We start from the raw sequence: 6,003 nt of genomic DNA, 5'->3' as shown, positions 1-6,003 counted from the left end.
GATTGAGGTTTCTAGCGCTTTCAACCTAGTGTCCAAAGAATCAACCTTGTTACTTAAGTCAGAATCTTTCCTGAGTTGCATGTTGATATCTCTCATTGTAGTGTCAGGAAGAATAGACTCCAATCTTTCAGTGATGTCCTTCTTGACTTGTCCAATTTCTGTCTTGATCTCAGTCACATCTTGACTTTGCTTTAAAGATTGGATTTTATGCAGGTGAAGAGACTCAAGGTGTGCTTGGAGAAGACTTTTAGTGTTGGCATCTGTAGTGGTTTAAAGAGTTATTTGAGTCTGATGGATAATATGGAATAGAGTTTATTTGAAGTGATGTTCACTACAGTCTTTGCTAAACATCCATGCTGGAGTGTTTGTGCTTGAGCTGGGACCTGCATCTCCCCCTATGTCCATGAAATCCTCTTCATCATTAGAAGCATCCCCAAATGTGCCACTAGAATCTAACTCAAAATCATCACCAGCTGCAGGTGGAAGTGAGTTGATTGCATCCTTGGCCTTTAACATTGAAGTTGTTTCATGCACCAAGTTTATTATTCTCTCAACAGCCTCATTGTCCTGTTCAGCCAAAGTTTGATAAGCTGGAACAGGGTGAGTAAATGCTTCAGCTTCATAAGAAAAAGAATCTAAGATAGCTTGATATTCTTGCTGAAATAGCTGCTTCTTTTCAGCCTCATTGACATCCCTTAACTCACTAACAATGGCATCTTCCCATTCTTCTATACCTGATTTTCTCTCATGTTCTCTCTATTTTTGCATCAAGGTCTCCCCTTGGCTTCCTACCCTCACACCCTCACCTTCACCATCTAAGGTGGAACTCCTCTCACTCACTTTTGCCAAGCTGGAAGAAATAGCTTGCATTTGTTCACTCATTTCCTCTCCTTTTACCTGAGAGCAACTCAGTCTCACACTTTATTCACTCCCTTCCCTCAATCCTAACAGTGATTGTACAACTACCAGATCATCTGCACTTGTTACAATAGTTGAAATTTCAAGTGGTGCAGTGATATTCATCGGATGACAGACATTCGTCGAGATAGTAGTTGAGAGATTCAATGGATGATTGCTGTTAAGCACATCCGTCGAGATACAATCACTAGTAGATGGATGAAGAATATCCATCGAGATAGTAGAAATGATAGAGTTTGGAGTTGAAACTATTATAGAATCTGTGGTGATTGATTTGAAATTTTGCACAGATTTCTCAGTAGAATCAGAAAGAAATGGCAAGTGAGCCAACATATCATCCAAAAGATGATGCTCACTTGCTTGAGATTTTGGCTTCTCCAAGAGACTTAAAGATGGAGAATCAGGAATTGACGTGTGAATCATGTCCATGTCCAAAGAGTTAGTGGGTGAGTTTAGTGTGTGAGGTGCTTCAATTGTAAGAGATTTTAGATGTGACTCCACATTTATTGGAGCCACATCAATCTGACTTTGAGAAGGTGCTATAACTGAGTCTTTGACTACAGCTTGCACAGTGTGTGCACCCTGTGTATCCCCATGTGTTTAAGATTTCTTCTTTTTTGTGTAAGTTTGGGGTAAGTCTGTGTCCCTAACCCTTTTGGCATGTGCTATTGGCTGAGAGCTTTGTTCAATAGTTACATCCTTTTGGGAGGATGCAACTAGTAATGAGCTAGATTCCTTATTAATCACTACAGTTTGTTGGGAAACTGCAGTGTGGCTAGGATGGGTTACACGCACCTCTCCCTCCTTATCCTTAGGGTTTCTTTGATGTTCACCTTGTCCCTCACCAAGCTTATTCCCCTTCACACTCCCCTCTTTGGTTTTAGTAGTTTTTGAAACTAATCCCTTTTGAGAGGAACTAGAGTGGGGTCTTTGAGACTTGGATTTAGAAACTTTTGTTTAAGTGTCTTGGGTAGGCATCTGTTGGGGAAAACTCACAGATGCCATAGCCATAGTTGTCTGCAAAGAAACTTGTGGTAGAGAAGTAGTAGAGACAGAAGTGTTTACCTCACTTTCCTGAGGTCCCTCCATGATTGGCAAGTATATTAGAGGGAAACTCACTGAGTTTGTTTGCCCTATTCAAGTCAGCAATTACTCTTCTCTCTTGGACCAAACAATCTAACTTGTTTGTTGGGTTCTCAATTGAGAGATCTTTAGAAACATGGTTAGCTATCATCATAAAGAATCTAGCATAATAGATGTTCTTATTCCTCTTCTTAATGTCTCCTAACTTGTAACCCAACTCATACATAACAAACTCACTAAAATTATAATACTTATCACTAAGTAGCATGTATAGCATGTTAACAAGTGAGTAAGTTACAACATCAAAATTGCTTATTTTCCAGAAAAGACTTTAATGAAAGAATCACATCAAAAAGCTCCACTCCTTTCTAAGGCCTTTCCTCCTAACCTCACCTAGCTTGGTAGGTTCAAGAGAATAACCCATATAAATAAGCATAGAGCTTACATCTGTGTCTGTGTGTGGAACTAGTGTATTATTCTCAGGCAATTGAAATATGCTTGAATTTCATCACAATTTATGTAGTAATTATTACCTTTCAAAGTGAAGGCAATATTTTGTCCTTTGAATTGAAAACAACGGTAGACCAAATCTCCTCAACAACTTCACAGTAGATAACCAGAGACTCCAGCATAGCATAACTCAGTTTGTAACTTTCAATAAAATCCATCATTTTATGATAATCTTCAGAAGCAATAATATCCTTGTTCACCAATGCTACGAAGTTGTTCTTTTCATATACAAACCCAGTTTGAGACATGATCTTGACCACTGGTGTCATTGTTGTGATTGAAAGTAATTGCAGAAAGAGGGTTTTTGCTTTGGAGATGAGGAGAGTTAGAGAAATTGCTTGAGAGAGATAAAAGTAAAAATGAAAGTGAACAGGCTTTTATACTCTCTAAAAAATAAACGGTTAAAGATAAAAAGTAAAAATAAAGTAACCATTGAAATTTGCCCAAAATAGTCATTCAAAAATAAATAAACTGTTGAAATTCTAATGAATATCCATCAAAATATACTTACGGGATGTAAGTAAATATGACGGATAATACCTAGAATTAACGGCTAAGATTGAAAGCAATTCGACGGATAAGGATTAAACAATTATCCATCGAGATAAAAAGTACCCTGAATAATATTTGATATTTCAACGGATGATAAAATTCAACGGATATTCATTTTCAACGGATAAAGAACATCCGTCAAGATGTAAATTTTGACTTAGCCAAAATTTCAAATTTGACAAGAAACATGAAATTTTATTCTGACTGCATTTCAAATTGCTTAGACATCAAAATAAATTAAGAGTAATTAAGCATACCCAACTCACTTACAAACCTAGTAAAGGTGGATTCATCAAGTGGTTTGGTGAAGATGTCTGCATGTTGCTTCTCACTTGGAACAAAATGAAGTTCCACGGTACCATTCATGACATGTTCTCTAATGAAGTGGTACTTGATGTCAATGTGCTTGGTCCTTCAATGTTGTACTGGATTTTCAGTAATTTCAATGGCACTTGTGTTATCACAGAAAATAGGAATCTTATCCACCTGTAGACCATAGTCCAATAGTTGATTTTTCATCCATAAAATATGTGCACAACAACTACCAGCAACAATATATTCAGCCTCAGCTATAGAAGTAGAGACTGAATTTTGCTTTTTACCGAACCAGGATACTAGCTTATTTTCTAGAAATTGACAGGTTCCTGTAGTAGTTTTTCTATCAATTTTACAACCGGGATAATCTGCATCTGAATAACCAGTTAGATCCAAACCAGAATCTGAAGGATACAATATGCCAAGTTTTGGTGTTCTTTTGAGATATCTGAAAATTCTCTTAATAGCTATTAGATGAGATTCTCTAGGATCAGCTTGAAATCTAGCACAAAGACAAGTAGTAAACATTATATCTGGCCTACTTGTTGTTAAATATAAAAGTGAGTCAACTATGCCTCTATAGCTTGAAATATCTATAGACTTTTCAGTAGTGTTTAATTCAAGTTTAGTGGCAGTGGTCATGGGAGTTTTTGCAGATGTGCAATCCATTAAGTCAAACTACTTTAAAAGATCAAAAATATATTTGGTTTTACTAATGAATATTCCATCACTAACTTTTTGAACTTTTAAACCAAGAAAGTAAGTTAGTTCTCCCATCATGCTCATTTCATATTAACTTTGCATCAATTTGGCAAACTTTTTGCAAAGTTTCTCATATGTAGAGCCAAATATAATTCTACATAAATTTGAACAAGTATACTAGAGCCATTAACATTTCTAAAGAATAAAGTTTTGTCAACATCACCTCTTGTGAAATGGTTTTCTAAGATAAACTTTGACAAAGTGTCATACCAGGCTCTAGGTGCTTGCTTCAATCCATAAAGTGATTTCACAGATAGTAGACATATTTTGGAAAGTTGGGGTCTTCAAAACCAGGAGGCTGACTGACATAGACCTCCTTCTCTAAATCTCCATTTAGAAATGCACTTTTAACATCCATTTGATAGACCTTGAAATTGGCATGGGCTGCATAGGCTAGAAAGATTCTGATGGCTTCAAGTCTTGCAACAGGAGCAAAGGTCTCATCAAAATCTATTCTTTCTTATTGACAATAGCCCTTAGCAGCCAATCTAGTTTTGTTCCTGACTACTATGCCATTTTCATCCATCTTATTTCTGAATACCCACTTTGTGTCAATAGGATTCTTTCCTTTAGTCTTGGGTACCAGCTTCCAAATTTTATTCCTTTCAAATTGGTTTAGTTCATCCTGCATAGCTAAAACCCAATCAGGATCCAATAGAGCTTCTTCTACCTTTTTAGGCTCATCCTGAGATAGGAAGCTGCTGTATAGACATTCTTCCTGAGTTGATTTCCTTATTTGCACACTTAAAGCTGCATCACCAATAATTAATTCAAATGGGTGATCTCTAGTCCATTCCTGTTGTGGTAGATTAGCTCTAGATTAAGAGGCCTCATAATTGTCTTGATGAGAGACTGAGTTTTGATTAGAAGAAACTCCCCCTGAGTTAGTGGATCTTTGACTTGATGTTGGGGTTCTTTTTATTGTGATATGTATTGGCTTTCAACTCCTATTGATGGCTCAACGGATGTTGATCTTTGCCTTTCGAAGGATGATGCAGGTTGTCTCTCAACGGATGATGCACTTGGTCTTTCGACGGATATTGAATTTTATGCTTCATTTGTTATAGATTTTCTGCATTATCCTTAGATATTATCTCCGGATCACTTTCATCATCACTATCATCACAGATCATCTCAACATTGTCAAATTTGAGGCTTTCATGGAAATCTCCATCTTGCAGTCCTTCAATCTTCTTATCATCAAACACAACATGTACAGATTCCATAATAATGTTGGTTCTGAGATTGTAGACCCTGTATGCTTTTCCAACTGCATACCCAACAAAAATTCCTTCATCTGCTTTGGCATCAAATTTTCCATGCTGCTCAGTTTGATTCCTTAAGATCTACTCCCTCTGTCCCATTCATTTCTATACACTTTCCTTTTTTGGATGTCCCATTTAATTCTATACATTTCAAACTTACTAAAAATATTAAAAATTAAATAATATAAAATTCAACTACATCCACTACTTTCTCGCACTACACTCACTTTATCCATCAAATATTGTTTGGTCCCACCACTTTACCCAACTTTATACTTTCTTCCTACTAAATTATACTATTTCATTCTCTCTCATCCCACTATCTTACCAAAATTCCCAAAAATAACATTATTTTACTACTATGTCTTGTCCTCCGTGCCAAAACCATTGTATATAAATGGCTGGGACGGAAGGAGTAGCATTTACAGCTAAAGACATGAAGAAAGTTTAATGTTGGCTTCCTATTCTTGAACAATTGAAAGGGTGTCATGCATTTTGCTTGAATAACCAAAGAAATATTCTGAGTGTAGCATGCAGTATTTACAACTTCTGTCCAAAAGTATGTTGGTAACTTTGATTCTTCTAGTATTGTTCTTAA

The sequence above is a fragment of the Apium graveolens genome, chromosome 4 (assembly GCF_009905375.1).
Source record: "Apium graveolens cultivar Ventura chromosome 4, ASM990537v1, whole genome shotgun sequence".
Taxonomy (NCBI): Eukaryota; Viridiplantae; Streptophyta; class Magnoliopsida; order Apiales; family Apiaceae; genus Apium; species Apium graveolens.
The sequence above is the reverse complement of the archived record's forward strand: the minus strand, read 5'-3'. Positions refer to the sequence as shown.